The sequence below is a fragment of the Oryx dammah genome, unplaced genomic scaffold (assembly GCF_014754425.2).
Source record: "Oryx dammah isolate SB20612 unplaced genomic scaffold, SCBI_Odam_1.1 HiC_scaffold_10, whole genome shotgun sequence".
Taxonomy (NCBI): Eukaryota; Metazoa; Chordata; class Mammalia; order Artiodactyla; family Bovidae; genus Oryx; species Oryx dammah.
In genome coordinates this window covers 20,867,096-20,888,559 of record NW_024070194.1, presented here as the reverse complement: position 1 = coordinate 20,888,559, position 21,464 = coordinate 20,867,096, and the positions used below count along the sequence as shown (strand labels likewise).

General features: G+C 44.4%; 1 long non-coding RNA gene across 1 annotated transcript; it reads left to right on the top strand.

The window, feature by feature from the left end:
* Window positions 1–13,367: 13,367 nt before the first annotated feature.
* LOC120868728 lies at window positions 13,368–14,277 on the top strand. Its single transcript, XR_005722302.1, has 2 exons — window positions 13,368–13,414; window positions 14,093–14,277. It is a non-coding gene; the product is annotated as an uncharacterized LOC120868728 (long non-coding RNA).
* Window positions 14,278–21,464: the final 7,187 nt, after the last annotated feature.

Sequence of the window (21,464 nt, the reverse complement as noted above, 5' to 3'; positions counted from 1 at the left end):
GAAAGATTGAGGGCAGGAGGAGAGGGGGAATCAGAGGATGAAATGGTTGGATGGACATTAGTTTGAGCAAGCTCTGAGAGTTGGTGATAGACAGGAAGCCTGGCGTGCTGTGGTCTATGGGGTCGCAAAGAGTCAGACACAACTGAGCAACTGAACTGAACTGAATTTCCATTTTGCCACTCGGCATGGAGTTGTTTTGTCATTTTACAATGAGGCAGCTGAAGCCTGGGGCCAACATCAGGTCCGAGCTCACTACATCACATTTGGTCCTGAGTCGGGAACTCTCTCTTCAGCACAGCCCCCAGCTCTGTGTCCACAACAAGCAAAAGAGGAACCCAGTGTTTGCAGAACTGAGCACAGACAACCTGCGAGTCTGCTGACCAGTCCAAGGCTTGGCTGGATGGGGTCCACTATGTCCCAGGTCCAGGCTTGGGCACCTGCCCTGCGCTCTGATGCTGGGACCACAGTCAGTATGAGGAACACTAGCTCCCCAAGCCTCTGGCCCTATCCCTACTTTGTCCTGGCTGCAGTCATGTCAAGGACAGGGTTACAGGTCCCTGCTGAGGTGCAGGTGGGTAAACGGAGGAGGCTGACTCTGGGTGACCCGAAGCTCTCTACCGGTGCCCCCAGCCTAATGCCACGTGGGCACCCATCTGTGCTTCCTGGGCTGGGAGTTCTGGGTTGACATAGGCCCAGTGCACCAGGCATTACAACCAACTCAGTCAGAGTCAAGGAATAAACACGGTATTCAAGTGCGACTTTCCTGCCCCACCAGCTGGCCTCGACGTGATCTGAGTGAAAGTCCTTCCCTGAGAATGCAAACACTAGGTTCCTGTTCTTGTGAAACCTGGGCCAGTCACCTTTCTTTCCTAAACCTCAGTTTCCTCAACTGGAAAATGGGGCTTCCAAACCTCCTTAGGGGGTTGCCATGAGCGCCAATGGTGAAAGTACACCTGCAGTGCCTGCCCCTACTGGTTTCTGGATTCTGGGGCCAAAGAGTGCGACTCGCTGCTGCCCCCAGAGGCTGAGAGTAGGAACAGCCAATCTCAGTGGTAGAGGATGCAGAACTGGGTGAATTCCCTAGCTCTGACCCTTCCTGTCGAGAAAGTCATCTTCCCCTATGAATCTCATGTTCCTCGGTCAAGAAATGAGTGCAGTAACACCCCTGCCTGGTTGCTGACGAGGTGAAACAAGATGAAGCAGGATAAGAACCTAGGGTTGTGTCATGTCTAGGCAGCAGTGGGGTTCCAGAGGATGGCGTGGGGGTCACAGCTCTTAGAACTCAAGGTTAAAAGTACCTTTGAGCCACCCTAGTCCAGTTGCTTCCTTTTTTGGCCACCTGTACTTATACTTGCGTACTTGTGTTAGTCACTCAGTCATATCCAACTCTTTTTGATGCCATGGGGTGTAGCCCAGAAGACTCCTCTGTCCATGGAATTCTCCAAGCAAGAATGCTAGAGTGGGTTGCCATTTCCTTCTCCAGGGAAACTTCCCAACCCAGGGATAGGATCTGGGTCTCCTGCACTGCAGGCGGATTCTTTATCATGAGAGCCACCTAGGAAGTCCTGGGAAGGGTGGTGAGGGTCATGTCTAGGCAGAGTGGGTTTCTAGAAGATGGCATGGGGGTCACAACAGTTAGAACTCAAGGTCAAAAGTACCTTTGAGCCACCCTAGTTCAGTTGCTTCCTTTTCTGGCCAGCCATCCCAGAGCCCCTGACCCTGAATATCTAGAGAGGAGCTCAGGCATCTGTAGTTTAAACAAACTTTAGATAATTTTATTTAATCTTTTGTTTTAAAATAATTGACCACCAATGAAAATAAATAGATTTATATTAAAAAGAAAAAATAAAAATAAAAAGGTATTACCAAGCAGAAAATTTCAACAAGCCTAAAAGATATCAAATGGAAGAGGAGAATAAGTTTCGTTAATTCACATGGAGTTTTGGATGCGACCTTCTCCTTCTCTGGACCATAAGCTCCCTAGTCTTCCCAGCTAGGAGGTTAAGTGGAACTCCAAGATCTCCTGTGGCTTTGATGTCTTTTATGTTTCCGATGTGGTTAGTTGACCCTGGGGTTGTCGTCTAAAGGGACGAGGTGATGTAAGTCTTAATGTGTTGTATCAGGACTTATAAGTGTTAAGTCAGGACTTACTGTGAGTTTGAATGGCAGGACCAAACTCACACTGGCTTCAAGAGCAGAGTTCTATAAAGAGGGAATGGTCTGTGCAGAGGGCAAAGCCAGCAATGATGTTGGTATTTTTCTGGAAAAGAAGGAAGACAATAGGGCCATGGAGAGAGAGGTAGGTGAGTTTGGGGTGGCAGTGAGTAGATGACACAGGGGCCATGATGGGGACTTTGGTTTAAGGTGAGAGCTTTAACTTCTGGTAGCTGCACTGACAGTAGAGGGGCTGGGGGCAAGTGTGCAGAGAGATACCACATATATGAGGATATATATGGAGGCAGACTATATTCACTCTCAGGAGAAACTCTACTGACTAAATGGAGTGGGCAGATGGGGAGGGTGAAGCAACCTGTTATTGCAAACATTTGTCCCAAGACTGGTTTCACTGGGAGGGATATTATGGAGAGTGCTCAGACATAAAAGGAGGTCTGGGAAGAATGACTTCACTCGTCACTCATCCTGATGCTATGGACCACAAGCCTAGCCCCATCTCTGTCTCTGTCTTACAGGCGGGCTGCTTTCCCTCTCTAAGCTGAGTTTCCAAATGCTGATAAAATTAAGCTGGATGATTACTATGGATCCTTCTACCAGAATATTCTCCAATTCATCCATTCTCATTTTTTACCCCAGCCCCCCACCCACATGGCCACCATCTTGGTAGCTGGAAGCTCCATGGGAACCTGCTCTTAGTCTTGGCAAAAAGTCCTCTCCATAGCAATCCAGTTCAAGTATCCTGGGTGACCTTTGCTTTGGAAGTCTCTCTGTTCACTCTGGATGGCTCTGGATCCACCCACAGCTTGATTCTGGGGGCAGCTTCTCACCCCATCGGCACCAATATAAGTTAAGGGCCCTCAGCACCCACCAGAATTCCAGGAGGCCATGTAGAGAAGCAAGGACTTTTTAAATATTTTTCTTCAAACCTGTGACTGATGGGTTCCCCTGTTAATGTCACTCGGCATGGAGGCCTACAGAAGGTTTTGGGGACGAGAGGCATAGGGATGAAAATGAAAGTGTTAGTCCCTCAATCGTGCTCTACTCTTTGGGACCCCATGGCCAGTAGCCCACCAGGCTCATCTATCCATGGATTTCTCCAGGCAAGAATACTGCAGAGGTTTTCCATTTCCTTCTCCAGGGGATCTTCCTGACCCAGGGATCAAACCCAGGTCTCCTGCATGGCAGTCTTTGCCATCTGAGCCTCCAGGGAAGCCCTTTAGAAGGCCCTGGGGGCAGGAGGCAGAGGGGTGAGCCACTTGAATTAGCTAATATTTTGAATAGAGAAAATTAAGAAATAGATTTAATTAGGAGGAGTGTCAAATTGATGACGAATGCAGCATCATGATAAGGTGCCCATTTATCTGTTCACACTTTTATTCAGCTAACTTTATTTTGTTGTACTGTATTAGGTACAAGTTTTCTACTAGGAGTTGGGAATTCAACCATGAAATAAGTCACAGTCCCTCCTCTAAAGAATTCACATCCTGGTGGGAAAGGGAGCAAAGTTGTCACTAATTGGTACCCAGGGCTGTGAACAGTGAATGAAGGCAGCAAGATGGTGGAGAGGGGCCCCCTAACTTAGAGTTTGGGGAGAGATCTAGAGGACATGATGTCTTACTGAAGCTGGAAAATCAGTAAGAAGGGACTCAGCTAAAAATGAAAAGAAGAGGAAAATGTTCCAGGCAGAGGAACCAGCATGTGCAAAGGACGTTTAGTAAAGAGAACTGACCTGGAGTCAAGTGTGACTTATCACATGGTAGCTCCTTCATCCACTGGTTGTTTGTCTCTGGGCAAGTAAGTTTCTCTGGCTTTCTGACCTGGGCTGCCCGTCTGTAAGAGAGGAGATAACCACATCTATCTTCAAGGACTGCTGAGTGTAAGAGTGATAGGTGCTCATCTGAGATCCCGTTTCCCTGTGGGTAATTCTCAGTCCTGATCCTCCCATGACTGTCCAGGTGTCAGGACGAGATGTTTCAGCTTTGGAGACTTATTCTCTTGTGTGGCCTGCTTGCCGGGACCTCAGCATCTCTTCTTGACAATCTTGGCAAAGATGTTCTGAGGAAGCTGAAATCTGGTGTTGAGAAAGGACTTGACAACCTTGACTGTACAACAATGTGATGATCAACATTGGATGATCAACAATGAGTCAACAATGGATGATCAGTGGCACCTAGGAGCTTGCTTCCTAAATACTATGCCTGTATTACCCAAGGCTGCCAGCAGGGGCTGTTACTTATGTTCAGTTCAGTTCAGGTGCTCAGTCGTGTACGACTCTTTGCGACCCCATGAATTGCAGCACGCCAGGCCTCCCTGTCCATCACCAACTCCCAGAGTTCACTCAAACTCATCTCCATCGGGTCAGTGATGCCATCTAGCCATCTCATCCTCTGTCGTCCACTTCTCCTCCTGCCCCCAATCCCTCCCAGCATCAGAGTCTTTTCCAATGAGTCAACTCTTCACATGAGGTGGCCAAAGTACTGGACTTTCAGTTTTAGCATCATTCCTTCCAAAGAACATGCAGGACTGTTCTTTAGAATGGACTGGTTGGATCTCCTTGCAGTCCAAGGGACTCTCAAGAGTCTTCTCCAACACCACAGTTCAAAAGCATCAATTCTTCAGTGCTCAGCTTTCTTCACAGTCCAACTCTCACATCCATACATGACCACTGGAAAAACTATAGCCTTGATTAGATGGACCTTTGTTGGCAAAGTAATGTGTCTGCTTTTCAATATGCTATCTAAGTTGGTCATAACTTTCCTTCCAAGGACTAAGCGTCTTTTAATTTCGTGGCTGCAATCACCATCTGCAGTGATTTTGGAGCCCAAAAAAGTAGTCTGCCACTGTTTCCACTGTTTCCCCATCTAAGAGAGGTGACTAACTGGTTCCGGGTTCATTTGTTCATTACTTTTCTGGAAACAGGTATTTCTTAACTGAATATCAATTTGCATCGTATATTGTGGTAAACTTTCCTAATATATTCATAGGATAAATTCCTAAAAGTGACATTTCAAAAGTTCAAAAGTTATGCATATTTTAAATTACAGCACATATTGACAAATAATCCCCTATGTTAATAGTTTCTCCAATCATCTATGAGAGTATCTTTTTTTTCTACTTCCCTGGCAGCACCAGTTTGGTCAACTGAATTTTTTTCCAGTCTCACAGATGTAAGGTTATAATTCATCTCAGCATTTCTCTAAGTATGAAAGAATTCACCCATGTTTTTCATATTTTCTTAGCCATTTATGTATTGTAACTTAAATATTTATTTAATTTGTGTCACATCTTCTGCTGCATCATTCAATTTTCTTAGTAATTTGTATTAACTAATTGGAAAGGGATTCCCACCTAGCCTAGGTAGCTTTAAAATTACCTGCCTTTTTAGTTAATCATATTTCCTTGTAATTCTGATTTCGTGAAAGAACTTGGTCTTCTTTTCACTTTTTGGAAACATTACTACACATTGCTAAGCATTCTTTATAGGAGAAGCTCACTTCTGAAAATGACTGCCCTTCAAAACTTACCAGGGCTTTAGAGTGACTGAGTGATAGTCGCTCAGTCATGTCCGGATCTATGCGATCCCATGGAGTGTAGCCTGCTGGGCTCCTCTGTCCATGGAATTTCCAGGCAAGAGTACTGGAGTGGGTTGCCATTTCCTTCTCTAGGGGATCTTCCCAACCCAGAGACTGAACACAGGTCTTCTGAATTGCAGGCAGATTCTTTACCATCTGAGCCACCAGGGAAGCCTGGCAACTTTAAAGACACAGGAGGGACCCACATTCCAATTTCATTGCTGTTAAAACTGAGCTCAGAAGCAGAAATATCTGCATCAAAGTCACCTAATAAGTTAAGGGACCAGATGTAGTTTCCATCTCTGCATCATTTTAACTAAGTACTGTCCATTGCAGAGCCACATTACAGTACTTTGATTATATACTTTTTCTTGCAGCCTTTTATTATTCTTTGAGCTAGTTGTTTCCTTGTTGTTTCTCACTCAAAGTATTTTCTACAGAGGTTTTCTTAATACTTTTCAAATGTACCTTTCTACCTTGGCCAAGTCACTTCCCTTATCAAATCCCTCTTTTCTCTGTCCATTAGGACTCTCTGTCCTTGTTTGTTCTCCTCTATGAGTCATCTCTTTCGAGGCTTTATGCAAAGCTGTCATCCAGGGACCCCAATTTACCACTTTCATAATTTAGATCCATATATTTTCTTTGGTTCTTGACTTTCCATTTCTTGTTCTATTCTAAGTTTACTTTGTTTGTATGACCAGCTCATTAGTGCTTCATTACTAGAAGCCAATGTGCAATCAACACCTATTGCCTGCTCAGTTAGTTGATTGCTTTGTTGATAAATACTGAGTGTGCATTAGCGTGAAGGCAGCGTAGAGAGAACAAGGTCTCCTATCTGTGTGATTTTGATCCATTTCTTAAACTTTTGATCTTTTATTTCCTCATCTGAAAGTGCAGATAATAGTAATACCTATTCTGGTGGAGTTATTACAAAGATTAAATGAAATGACATAGGCAAATAGTCTCATTTAGTACCTGGTACCTAGGAGCTGCTTCATAATTTGTGTTCCACACTAAATGGAGACTGTTTTTGCAGCTGTCTTTCAGCAATTGAAGACTGATTTCATGTTGCCCCAGGAATCCAATACTGCTGAGGAGGCCCAGGAGACGACTGAGGATACTAAGAACTTGTTGGAAGAATTCATTTCTGGAATTTTAAAAGTAGTGAACAGGCTTATAGGGTGAGTTGATTGTTCATTTGGAGATATTTGTCCTAGAAAATAGAATTCATCTCTTGGGGACATAATTTTAATGTCAAAGATAGAAAGATGAATACACCTTGTGTGTTCTTGCAGAGGGCTTCCCTGGTAGCTCAGCTGGTTAAGAATCCACCAGCAATGCAGGAGACCCCAGTTCGATTCTTTGGTAGAGAAGATCTGCTGGAGAAGGGATAGGCTAAATATATACACACTACTATATATACAATAGAGAACTAACAAGGACCTACTATATAGCACAGGGAACTATACTCCATATTTTGTAATAACCTATAAGGGAAAAGAATCTGAAATAAAAATACCTCTATACCTATATCGATATATCTGAGTCACTTTGCTGCACACCTGAACCTAATGAGAAGTGAAAGTGTTAGTCTCTCAGTCGTGTCTAAGTCTTTGTGACGCCATGGACTGTAGCCCACCAGGCTCCTCTGTCCGTGAAATCTCTAGGAAAGAATACTGGAGTGGGTTGCTATTTCTTTATCCAGGGAATCTTCCTGACCCAGGGATCAAACCCAGGTCTCTGGCATTGCAAGCAGATTCTTTACTCTCTGAGCTACCATGGAAGCCCACACCTGAACCTAACACAACATTGTAAAGCACCTATGTATCAATTTTAAATAAACATGCTGGCTCTGGCACATATTCACCCTTGGAGTCTTGAGGGAAATCACAGCTGTCTGATCCTCAGTCTGCCATACCATCCAATAGAGAGAATGCAACCCCTGAGCAGGGTTCTCATGAGACCAAAGCAGGCAAGGTCCATGAGGCTCAAATGCTCAGCACAACACTGGCATAGAGAAGAGCCCAGCAATGGCTGTCAGGAGGAATGACAAGGGTGAATGTGGTTTATGCACAGGGTGAATATCAGTAATCTTCATATCCTGGATCTCACATTAGAAGCGACTTCTGAAAACACCGCTGAAGCGGAGCATCCCCGTCACTGCTGAAGTCAGTGTGAAACCGTGAGTATGCCTCAGAATCCGAGGTTTGGGGGAGGCAGTGCGGTATGGCCAATAGATCTCCAACCTGGGATCAGGCACTTTTCAGCCGCTGCCTTAGTCTCCAAATCTGTAAAATAAGGAGGTCTTTGCAGTTCCTAAATCCAACCTTTAAAATGTTCTCAGAAACTTTGCCCATAACCAAATCTCTGTTAAAAAATATCCTCCATGAAATATATTTCCAAAGTTATAACACTTATCTAATTAGAAAGTTTGAGAATTGAGAAGATGTGAATGTGTAACTCTTTGGCAAAGTTTCCTCCAGCACCATTTGTCTCTCAAGATTCTCTTTAAATAGCAGTGACTAATATGGGCCATATAGCAGTGTACATTATGTAATGAAGATCATCTGAAAATTACGTATAAAATATGATTTCTAAGTATTTTAATTACTTTGAAGATCCAAAGAGATAGGAAAATGAGGATGTGTAAAAGTACGCTATGACTTCATCATTCATTAGTGATGAGATCTTGAGATAGTTCCTAAACTTTTCTATACCACATGTTTCCTCACTCTGAAAACAGAGATAATGACAGTGCTTTTTTTCATGGTATTGCTGTCGAGATTAAATGGATTAACACAGGTAAAATACTTTTTGTAAATATATAATGTAACATTTTGCTTAAGAAGTGTTAACTCTTATTTTTTTTTTTATTCATTGGTGTGATACTCTACAGAAATTTCACATGAGCCAAAACTTTATAACCCGGAGAAGAAATTCCTAATGTAAGAATGTTGATTCCATAAAGAATAAAGACAATATTGACATTGTCCATTTGTTGTTCAGTCACTAAGTCCTGTCAGACTCTTTGTGACCTCGTGGACAGGCTTCCCTGTCCTTGTCAATAGACATCCCATATAATGTCCATACAAGAGAGGGACTAAAGTGGGCAACATGAAGGGACTTCTCCATCTCTGTTCACTGTAAATCTTACTTCCTACAGGCATCTTTTGGGTGAGATTGTCCACCTGGGCCTCAACTTTGTCCTCCAGTTTACTGTCAGCATTGAAACTGATGATACTGGTGTCTCTACGGTAGTCATGGCAGAATGCAGAAATGACCAAAGCAACATCTCACTCACCATGCTGGGCAGGTCAAGTCCACACATGTCAGCAGAGCGGGGAGCTCAGAGGGGTTGGGAACCTTAATTTCAGCCCTATCCCTTACCTGGGAGGGAGCAGAGTATGGTAAAGAAGAGGTCAGACTCTGGAGTCAAACTAGCTTTGCCACTAACTTGTGGTTTTGGAATCAATTTAGCCTCTAGAAGCTTCAGTTTTCACATCTGTAAACTGAGGATGGTAATAATACCTAACTCATAGCCTCCTGCTTATTTAACTTATATACAGAGTACATCATGAGAAACGCTGGGCTGGATGAAGCACAAGCTGGAATCAAGCTTGCCGGGAGAAATATCAATAACTTCAGATATGCCACCCTTATGGCAGAAAGTGAAGGAGAACTAAAGAGCCTCTTGACGAAAGTGAAAGAGGAGAGTGAAAAATTTTGTTTAAAGCTCAACATTCAGAAAACTAAGATCATGACATCTGGTTCCATCACTTCATGGGAAATAGATGGGGAAACAGTGGCTGACTTTATTTTTTTGGGCTCCAAAATTACTGCAGATGGTGACTGCAGCCATGAAATTAAAAGACGCTTACTCCTTGGAAGGAAAGTTATGACAACCTAGACAGCATATTATAAAGGAGAGACATTATTTTGCCAACAAAGGTCTGTCTAGTCGAGGGTATGGTTTTTCCAGTAGTCATGTATGGCTGTGAGAGTTGGACCATAAAGAAAGCTGAGTGCCCAAGAATTGATGCTTTTGAACTGTGGCGTTGGAGAAGACTCTTGATAGTCCCTTGGACTGCAAGAAGATCCAACCAGTCCATTCTAAAGGAGATCAGTCCTGGGTGTTCATTGGAAGGATTGATGTTGAAGTTGAAACTCCAATACCTTTGCCACCTGGTGTGAAGAATTGACTCATTTGAAAGGACCGTGATGCTGGGAAAGATTGCAGACAGGGGGAGGGGATGACAGAGGATGAGATGGTTGGATGGCATCACCAACTCAATGGACATGGGTTTGGGTAAACTCCGGAAGTTGATGATGGACAGGGAGGCCTGGCGTGCTGCAGTCCATGGGATTGCAAAGAGTCGGACACGACTGAGTGACTGAACTGAACTGAACTGAACATAGCCTCCTGTGTTGTCCAAATGAGAAAATGCGAGTGTTTAGCATGCAGCTGGGCACATACTAAGCTCTCAGTAATAATAATATCCATGCTGTCTTTCTGTCTTGGTTCTTCCCCTTACTGAGACAGGAGTGTTGACCTCTCTAACCATAAGTGAGAATTGGTGTATTTCACCTTTCAACATTATCTGTTTTTGCATCATGTTTTTTGAAGCTCTGTTGTTAGATGCTTGCACATTTAACATTGTTTTGTCTACTTGAAGAACGGACCCTTCTCATAAATACATAATGTCCCTCAATAATACTAATGATAATAATAATAATTCACTGTGTTTAGCTTCTTGCCTCTAGTTTAGGAAGGGCAAGAGAAGTAGTAAATGCCTACTATGGGCTCTAATTCAGATTGCCTCCAAATCATCTCCACACACTGGGAAATTCCCAAAATGAGATCTTGAAAACTGAATCATCTTCATTTAAATCACTGATCTCCGGTATCCCATCAAATCTACGTCTTAAACTGTGTGCTTGATAGAGCATGATTAGCCCAGGGAAGAGGGTGGAAAGAGAAAGACTGATCCTGGTCTTGGCTGGGAGAGGAGAAATGGTCTGGAAGCTGAAGGCTGGGATAGATTGTCCTTGGCAGAGAACAATGCTGAGCCATGAGCAGAGGTCAGTTCATCCTGTCTGAACAAGGGATCTGATCACTGATTGCCTAAAGACCCCCAGAACCAAAGACAAGCTCTGCAGCCTACCATCATTTGGAAAGACTGAGATGTAAGTCCAAGTGCCTGAGCCCTGCTGGACACTGCCTCGTCTATCATGGCAGGGAAACCATTCTGCCTTCCGGGTCTCAGCGTCTGTATCTGCAAAATGGCATTCCACTCTGCTGCTCCAAACCTTCTGGGGGCTTTTCTCTCTACTTTGGGTGGAATCTCAGGTCCTCCCAGGGTCATCTGGGTTCTGCCTGGTCTAGATCCACACCTTGCCCTCTCTGCTCTAGAGATGCTAGCTTTTGCTCTGTGCCTCAGACAAGACTCCTTTCACTCAAGACCTGTGCATGGGCTGCTCAGGCACCTAAGGCACCTTTCCTGCATCCCATTTCCATGTATGTCACATCGTTTAGGGTCTGAAACAAGGTTCCTCCTCTTCACTTGCTTAAGATTCTACTTGTCACAAGTTGTTATTATATATTCAATCGCATGCTTACTCCATTCTTTCCTCCAACCAAAAATGTGTGGAGCGTCTGCTCCATGCCAGGCAGGCACCATACTGAGAGCTCTGGAGAATTTGCTGGTGATTGCCTGCAAGTTGCTTGTTTTCGTGGAACTTAGTCTCTGGAGGGAAACGTAGACAGGCGAGCATTCAGTCCAGCAATAAAGAGCCCACAAGGGAAATATTCAATTGCAATCATCCCTGGGCAGAATAGCACACCTAACAGGGAGCTATGACACAAAGCCATCCTTTAGACAGTCACAAGGGCTGCCCTTAGGAGGTGACAGTGATGCTGAGAGCCAAAAGTGGAAAGGAGCCAGCCTTAGGAAAACATGTTTAATATTGGGTTGGCCAAAAAGTCTTTTGGGTTTTCCATAAGCTGTCAACAGAAAACTGCAAATGAACCTTTTAGCCAACACAGTATTTAGGTACCAGGAGTTGCTTGTGCTTTGCTCATCACTGTGTCCCCAGTCAGGCTTGGTTCTGAGCACATATTTGAAAGTGAAAGTAAAGTTGCTCAGTCGTGTCCGACTCTTTGAGACCCCATGGACTGTACCCTATCAGGCTCCTCTGTCCAAGGGATTTTCCAGGCAAGAGTGCTGGAGTGGATTGCCGTGAATGGATGACTGGATGGATGGAAGAATGGATGGATGGATAGAAGAATGGATGGGTGGAAGAATGGATAACTGGATAGATCAGTGGATGGATGGATGAATGAGATCTCAGGGTTGTGATGAGTCTCTTATGAGCTACTGGGGTGGCTGTAGTCATGGTGGGAGTGTCTCATGAGCTACTGCTTGTCAAACATGGGGTTCTAAGTGACGATCTCCCTGGGTAGAGGCTCAAGTCACTTGACTTCAAGATGCTCCAGCATCTTCCACCCTCTTCCTACTACTCCTGCTTGGCTGCTCTGCCAACTTCACTGAGCTTTATCAGTTTCCTCTCCTCTCCAAGTACATTGGACTGCTCAACAGGGTTGTGGACTTGCAATCAGTCTCGTGAATGAGGTGTTGTCCCAGGCAGCACACTATGAGGTGAGTCTCCCACGACTGGAGGTACAGAGCCAGGACTGGTGGGGGCAGGTGTGACTTTCCCTGGTGGGCTCTACTCTCTGGCACCTTCCTTTCTGAGAGTCCAACTTCCTTTGGGCCAGTCAGTTGCTACCTGCTCACCTTTACTCAGCCCGGCCTGGGGAGGAGGTGAGCAGGGGCCTGACATGAGCTGAAATCACTGGGTCCCACACTAGAACCATTTACCATACCCATAGACTGCCAGCTGGCCTTATAGCTAATATTTTTCTTCATTGAACACAATTTTAATTCATTTAAATATGAAAAATATACATACCTTAGTTCAGATCCATGAGCATCATATTAAAAACTGAATGTCCCATGTGCCCCAAATTCCAAAGATTCTATAATAGTCACTCTGGAAGGCAAATGGGAATCTGGCTTTATTGAAAAAAGATCCTCCATGTTCTGTGATTTACTGAACTTGAGTCATGCTCAAACTGTGGTCCTCAGACCAGCAGCACTGACCTCCCATGAATACACCTTAGAAATATAGACTCTTAGGTCCTACCCCAGACCTGCTGCTCAATAATTAACATTTTAACAACATCCTCAGGGAATTGTAGATACACAAAACTGTAGAAAACACAAAAACACTTCTCTATGGTTCCCAGGGCCCCATTTAACTCTATAAAGTTTCAGGTTCCAGAGGTCAACGTTTCTAAGAACATAGGGTTCTAGAATGTTAAAAGTGTAGATTCTTTAAGGTTCTAGGCTGCTAATGTTAAAGGGCAGTATCATCATACCCATTTTACAGATGCACTAACTGAGCTCAGAGAGATGGAGTGACTTGTAAGAGGTCCCGTGGCTGTCAAGTGTGACCCGCAGGACAGTGGCATGTCTGATTTCTATTCAGCCTTCCATTGCTGGAGGCTGAGGACTGCTACTGATTTGTTCTTTCAGAGGAAGTTTATAAACCCCAACACGAAAATGAATAGAACAGAGGAGGAAAACTGCTGCAAAGTCTGCCTGCTGGTGAGGGCTAGCCTCTGGGCCCTAGGCTGAGGGAGGATGAACATCCCCTCCAACACACACACACACACACACACACACACACATGCTTATACACACACACGTGCACATGCACACACATGCATGTGCATGTGTGCACATGCACGCACACACATGCGCACACACACGGGCCTGTGGAGAAGCAGAATCAAAGCTTGGCTTCTCCTCTTTCTCTAGTAGCAGACTGAAGCCTGATGTTGGTCACACCGAGTCCTGACCTTCAGTCACACACTCAGACTGCACTTAATTCTGTTTCCTGACGGAGGTCAGAACAGTCAGACTGAGCTTTGACTGCAGTTGTTGACTGAGCTCTGACGCTGGTCATGGATAGAGAGCTGACCTGTATCTCAGTCTGATCCATTGCAATCATACACTGAGCCCTGAGCCCTTTCTCCTTTGGGCCCTGATCAATCTTTTCACTTTGGCCATTGTTGCTAAGGTGAGGGGGTGGGAGGGTGAGGGGATGAGGAGGGCTCAGTGCCAGGTGCCGGAGAAAGACCCCAAACCACTGGTGCCAGTCCCTCCCTGAGCCTCTGGGCTCACAGGGTTTGGGGGGAGGTACTCCAGCTGCTGTGCCTGGTGAACGCAGGAGCCAGTAAGGTCTCTGGGATGCCCATGCCTCACACCGGGGTCTCCCTCCAGGTTGGTTCCCGGGGACATGGCTGAATCTCTGTACCGTCTCCCTCTCGGGTGGTCGGTGCTGCCACCATCCCCCAGGAGTGACAACTGAGCCCAGTCAAGGACACTCTCAGATGCGCCTCCTCACACTCAGGACACCCTATGCTCCTCACCCTCCACCCCAGCAATAAAATGGCGTTTCTGCACCTCCTGTGTGGTCCTGGCTTTCCTTCCATTGGGATTTCAGGAAAGGTGAGGTATGGGCAATCAGGGCAGCAGAGACCTGGATCCAAAGCTGAACAGGAATTTTGGGATTATCCAGCCCCACTTCCTTGTCTCTCAAATGGGACCACTGCGGCCCAAGATGGGCAAGAAAGTGACCTGAGGTCACGTAGAGGCAGCCTCACTCTGCTTCTGCTAACACCACCACCATGATGGAGGGCTGCTTTCGCCAGCACACCTGTCCTCATGACTCCCTGACAGCGCCCTTCTGCCAGGAACACTGCCCTTGTCCCCACTGGACAGATTAGGAAACTGAAGCTCACAGAGGACAAGTGAATCATTGAAGTGACAGGGTAGCAACTGGCAGGGGTAGGATTTAAACCCATGGCGGTGGGATCCCTTGTTCAGAGAGATGACGTCCCGTCTTCCAGTACTCAACCACCTCTCCACAGCTCCAATCAGGTCCCGCTGTCCTGGCCTTGATCTCTCACCCAGGACTGATGAGATTCCTCTCGTGGCACTTCTGTCTCCTCAACATGCAAGCCCTCAGCTTCCCTTTGGTCTTGGAGTGGAGAGCAGAGCACTCCTTACTCACAACTGCGTCACCTCTGCAGAGGACTGACCCAGGTTATCACCTCAGGGTCTCCCAGCCTCTCCTTTCCAGGAGGCCATCTGATTTTCCTGCCAAAAGGCCCAGGGAACATTTGCCCATTTTCCCAAGGAGCAATCTCAGTGCTGTGTGCAATTCTGTGAGGGAAGAACCACTGTCGTCCTCAAGGGAGACTCGGGGTAAGAGAGGCAAGGGTCACACAGAGGCCTGTAGCAGAGGCTACTTCACTCAAGGGCTTTCTGTCTGAAGGATGTCCCACAAGGTCAAGCCACCACAGGGGGACTTGAACCTCTGGGGCAACTGGGGGCCTTGGACCAGCTCTCCCAAGAGACCTCAGTTCAGGCTGTGCCGGGGCTGCTGACACACGTGAGGTGAGAGATTGGACAGAGCGGAGCATGACCTGGCCTCTGCTGTTACCAGCTGCGTGATCACAGGCAACTTACCCTCTCAGAACCAGTCCTCTCACCTGCCCAGTGGAGTAAACAGTAAAACCTCCCTCATTGTGTTGATGTGAGAATTAAATGAGTCAAGAGTGGAAAGTGCTTTACCAGAGTCTGACACTGGTGAGCGCAAATGAATGTCAGCTTCTGCACACTGGAATTACTGTCAAACAGTGCTGAGAAATCCCATGTTCAATCATTATGCACTGTATCTCATTTGATTCTAATTTGTACTGATTGATGGAGTGAATGGCTCTTGGGGAATGTTTGGTTACTAAATCTCTAAAAGGAGAGGTGAAATGACTTCTCCAGGGTCACATAGCTTGTCAGAGACAAAGCTAGCTGATTTCATGTGAAGTCAGTCTGTTCTAGAGCTGGTTCTTCCCCTGCTGGCCATAGCAAAGGGATGAGAGTTTTCCTGTCTATATTTTGTGACAATCCCAACTCCCACAACAGTACACAAGGAGGTCTCAGAATTCAGGACTTCTCTTGAGCAGTAGCCCACTTGGGTCAGTGCTGAGCCTTTGTCCAAGCTGTTCCATCCCGCTGATCATCACGCCTTCTCTCCCTCCAGCTTCTCAATCCCCCTCAGCTCTAAGACTCTGCTCAGGAGCTGTCTCCTGGTAAGTGGGGGCCACTCCTCAATGTTTCCCCAACTAAGAGACCATGTTTTCCAGCTGGTAGTTCTACCCAGGAGAAGGCAATGGCACCCAACTCCAGTACTTTTGCCTGGAAAACCCCATGGATGGAGGAGCCTGGTAGGCTGAAGTCCATGGGGTCGCTAAGAGTCGGGCTGTTCTACCCAAGCTACCTTGTCATTATTGTCCAGTATAGACAGAGGGTTCAGAAAGTGTCAGCTCTCATGATTATGGTTTACACTTTTTAAAATACTTTTTTCCCCATTTTTTTTTTCTGAGAAATAATTGACATCATCAGTATATCAGTTGAAGACAACAGTTTGATTTCTGTGTATTACGAAATGATTATGACAATAGATTAAGGTAACATTCCTCTTCTCATATAGAGACAATAAAAAATAATGAAAAAGAAAAACACATTTTCATTGTGGTGAGAACTCTTTAAGATTTGCTCTCTTAATGTTTCTATATATCATACATCACTGTGTTAGCTCTAGTCATACGTTGTACATTACACCCCCAGTACTCACTTGTTTAGAATCTAAAATATGAAAAAGAGTAGCAATAAATGCCTATATTAAGAAGATTGAAAAACCCAAATAAGCAACCTATCTCTATACCTTAAAGGACTAGAAAAAGAAGAATAAATTAAGCCCTAAGTTACCACTCAAAGAATACAATAAAGATTACAGGAGGAGTATTTGAAATAAAGAAAGAAAAATAATAGAAAACATTAACCAACATATAAACCAAACTAATATTACTCCATTGAAAATGTAAAAGAAATGGAAAACCTTTAGCTAGATTTCATGACTCACAAGGGGGCTTTAGGTTTTCACATGTTGCCTGGGTCTACTTTGTCCTCAAGATAGAATTTAGAAACAATTATCTGGCAAAGTGCACTAGAAAAAGAAGCTATACACTGGGATGACCCAGAGGGATGATATGGGGAGGGAGGTGGGAGGGGGGTTCAGGATGGGGAATACGTGTACACCTGTGGCGGATTCATGTTGATGTATGGCAAAACCAATACAATATTGTAAAGTAATTAGCCTCCAATTAAAGTAAATAAATTAATATTAAAACACACACACATGTATGAAAAAAAAAAAGAAGCTATACAAAGGGGATGAGACCATGTATCATTACAGTGCCTTGATCCAAGTGTGCCTGAAGGCCTCCTTGCCACAATCTTTCCAGTTTAAGTATATTTCTTGCTTCCTATTGTTTAATTTGTTGAAATCAATGTTCAGTTCCGTTGAGTTGCTCAGTTGTGTCTGACTCTTTGTGACCCCATGGACTGCAGCATGCCAGGCCTCCCTGTTCATCACCAACTCCCAGAGTTTACCCAAATTCATGTCCATTGAGTTGGTGATGTCATCCAACCATCTCATCCTCTGTCATCCCCTTCTCCTCCTGCCTGAAATCTTTCCCAGCATCAGGGTCTTTTCAAATGAGTCAATTCTTCACATCAGGTGGCCAAAGTATTGGAGCTTCAACTTCAACATCAGTCCTTCCAATGAACACTCAAGACTGATCTCCTTTAGAATGGACTGGTTGGATCTCCTTGCAGTCCAAGGGGCTCTCAAGAGTCTTTCCCAACACCACAGTTCAAAAGCATCAATTCTTCAGTGCTTAGCTTTCTTTATAGTCCAACTCTCACATCTATACATGACTACTGGAAAAACCATAACCTTGACTAGATAGACCTCTGTAGACAAAGTAATGTCTCTGCTTTTTAATATGCTATCTATTATATCTCTGCTTTTTAATATGCTGTCTAGATTGGTCATAACTTTTCTTCCAAGGAGTAAGCATCTTTTAATTTCATGGCTGCAGTCACCATCTGCAGTGATTCTGGAGCCCCCCAAAATAAAGCCTGCCACTGTTTCCACATTTCCCCATCAATTTGCCATGAAGTGATGGGACCAGATACCATGATTTCGTTTTCTGAATGTTGAGCTTTAAGCCAACTTTTTCACTCTTTTCTTTCACTTTCATCAAGAGGCTTTTTAGTTCCTCTTCACTTTCTGCCATAAGGGTGGTGTCATCTGCATATCTGAGGTTATTGATATTTCTCCCGGCAATCTTGATTCCAGCTTGTGCTTCATCCAGCCCAGTGTTTCTCATGATGTACTCTGCATATAAGTTAAATAAGCAGGGTGACAATATACAGCCTTGATGTACTTTTTCTTATTTGGAACCAGTCTGTTGTTCCATGTCCTGTTCTAACTGTTGCTTCTGACCTGCATACAGATTTCTCAAGAGGCAGGTCAGGGGGTCTGGTATTCCCATCTCTTGAATTTTCCACAGTTTGTTGTGATCCACACAGTCAAAGGCTTTGGCATAGTCAATAAAGCAGTAATAGATGATTTTCTGGAACTCTCTTGCTTTTTCCATGATCCAGCGGATGTTGGCAATTTGATCTCTTGTTCCTCTGCCTTTTCTACAACCAGCTTGAACATCTGGAAGTTCACGGTTCATGTATTGTTGAAGCCTGGCTCAGTAAATTTTGAGCATTACTTTATTAGCATGTGAGATAGTTTGAACATTCTTTAGCATTGCCTTTCTTTGGGATTGGAATGAAACTGACCTTTTCCAGTCCTGTGGCCACTGCTCAGTTTTCCAAATTTGCTGGCATATTGAGTGCAGCACTTTCACAGCATCATCTCTCAGGATTTGAAATAGCTCTACTGGAATTCCATCACCTCCACTACCTTTGTTCATAGTGATGCTTCCTAAGGCCCACTTGACTTCACATTCCAGGATGTCTGGCTCTAGATGAGTGATCACACCATCGTGATTATCTGGGTCATGAAAATCTTTTTATGTACAGTTCTTCTGTGTATTCCTGCCACCTCTTCTTAATAGCATCTGCTTCTGTTAGGTCCATACCATTTCTGTCCTTTATTGAGCCCATCGTATTTTATTTTATTTTTTAAAAATTAATTTATTTATTTTAATTGAAGGCTAATGACTTTACAATATTGTAGTGGGTTTTGCCATACATTGACATGAACCAGGCAGGGGTGTACATGTGTCTCCCATTCTGAACCCCCACCTCCCACCTCTCTCCCCATCCCATCCCTCAGGATCATCCCAGTGCACCGGCCCTGAGCACCCTGTCTCATGCATCAAACCTGGACTGGTGATCTATTTCACATATGGTAATATACATGTTTCAATCTTATTCTCTCAAATCATCCCACCCTCACCTTCTCCCACACAGTCCAAAAGTCTGTTTTTCACACCTGGGTCTCTTTTGCTATCTCACATATAGGGTCATCATTACTATATTTCTAAATTCCATATATATGCATTAATATACTATATTGGTGTTTTTCTTTCTGATTTACCTCACTCTGTATAATAGGCTCCAGTTTCATCTACCTCGTTAGAACTGATTCAAATGCATTCTTTTTAATAGCTGAGTAATATTCCATTGTGTACCACAGCTTTCTTATCCATTCATCTGCCAATGGACATCTAGGTTGCTTCCATGTCCTAGCTATTGTAAAAGGTGCTACAATGAACATTGGGGTACATGTGTTTCTTTCAATTCTGGTTTCCTTGGTGTGTATGCCCAGCAGTAGGATTGCTGGGTCATATGGCAGTTCTATTTCCAGTTTTTTAAGGAATTTCCACACTGTTCTCCATAGTGACTGTAACAGTTTGCATTCCCACCAGCAGTGTAAGATGGTTCCCTTTTCTCCACACCCTCTCCAGCATTTATTACTTGTAGACTTTTTGATAGCAGCCATTCTAATTGGTGGAGAAGGCAATGGCAACCCACTCCAGTACTCTTGCCTGGCAAATCCCATGGACAGAGGAGCCTGCTAGGCTGCAGTCCATGGGGTCACTAGGAGTCGGACACGACTGAGTGGCCTCACTTTCACTTTTCACTTTCATGCATTGGAGAAGGAAATGGCAACCCACTCCAGTATTCTTGCCTGGAGGATCCCAGGGACAGGGGAGCCTGGTGGGCTGCCGTCTGGGGCTGCCATCTGTGGGGTCGCACTGAGTCGGACACGACTGAAGCGACTTAGCAGCAGCAGCAGCAACATTCTGATCGGTGTGAGATGGTATCTCCTTGTGGTTGTAATTTGCATTTCTCTGATAATGAGTGATGTTGACATGAACCAGGCAGGGGTGTACATGTGTCTCCCATCCTGAACCCCCACCCCCCACCTCTCGTGTTATAGTTTCATTCTTTTACAAGTGGTTGACCAGTTTTTTCCAACACCACTTGTTAAAGAGATTATCTTTTTTCCATTGTATATTCTTGCCTCCTTTGTCAAATATAAGGTATCCACAGGTGCGTGGATTTATCTCTGGGCTTTCTATTTTGTTCCATTGGTCTATATTTCTGTCTTTGTGCCAGTACCATACTGTAGCTACCATGACTGTAGCTTTATATTATAGTCTGAAGTCAGGCAGGTTGATTCCTCCAGTTCCATTCTTCTTTCTCAAGATTGCTTTGGCTATTTAAGGTTTTCTGTATTTCCATACAAATTGTGAAATTATTTGTTCTAGTTCTCTGAAAAATACCATTGGTAGCTTGATAGGGATTGCACTGAGTCTATAGGTTGCTTTGGGTGGTATATTCATTTTCACTATATTGATCCTTCTAATCCATGAACATGGTATAGTTCTCCATCTATTTGTGTCATCTTTGATTTTTTTCATCAGTGTTTTATAGTTTTCCATATATAGGTCTTTTGTTTCTTTAGGTAGATTAGCCAAAGCCTTTGACTGTGTGGATCACAATAAACTGTGGAAAATTCTGAAAGAGATGGGAATACCAGACCACCTGACCTGGCTCTTGAGAAACCTATATGCAGGCCAGCAAGCGACAGTTAGAACTGGACACGGAACAACAGACTGGTTCCAAATAGGAAAAGGAGTACATCAAGGCTGTATATTGTCACCCTGCTTATTTAATTTATATGCAGAGTACATCATGAGAAACGCTGGACTGGAGGAAACACAAGCTGGAATCAAGATTGCTGGGAGAAATATCAATAACCTCAGATATGCAGATAACACCACCATTATGGCAGAAAGTGAAGAGGAGCTAAAAAGCCTCTTGATGAAAGTGAAAGAGGAGAGTGAAAAAGTTGGCCTAAAGCTCAACATTCAGAAAATGAAGATCATGGCATCCGGTCCCATCACTTCATGGGAAATAGATGGGGAAACAGTGGAAACAGCGTCAGACTTTATTTTGGGGGGCTCCAGAATCACTGCAGATGGTGACTGCAGCCATGAAATTAAAAGATGCTTACTCCTTGGAAGAAAAGTTATGACCAACCTAGATAGCATATTGAAAAGCAGAGACATTACTTTGTCAACTAAGGTCCGTCTAGTCAAGGCTATGGTTTTTCCTGTGGTCATGTATGGATGTGAGAATTGGACTGTGAAGAAGTCTGAGCGCCGAAGAATTGATGCTTTTGAACTGTGGTGTTGGAGAAGACTCTTGAGAGTCCCTT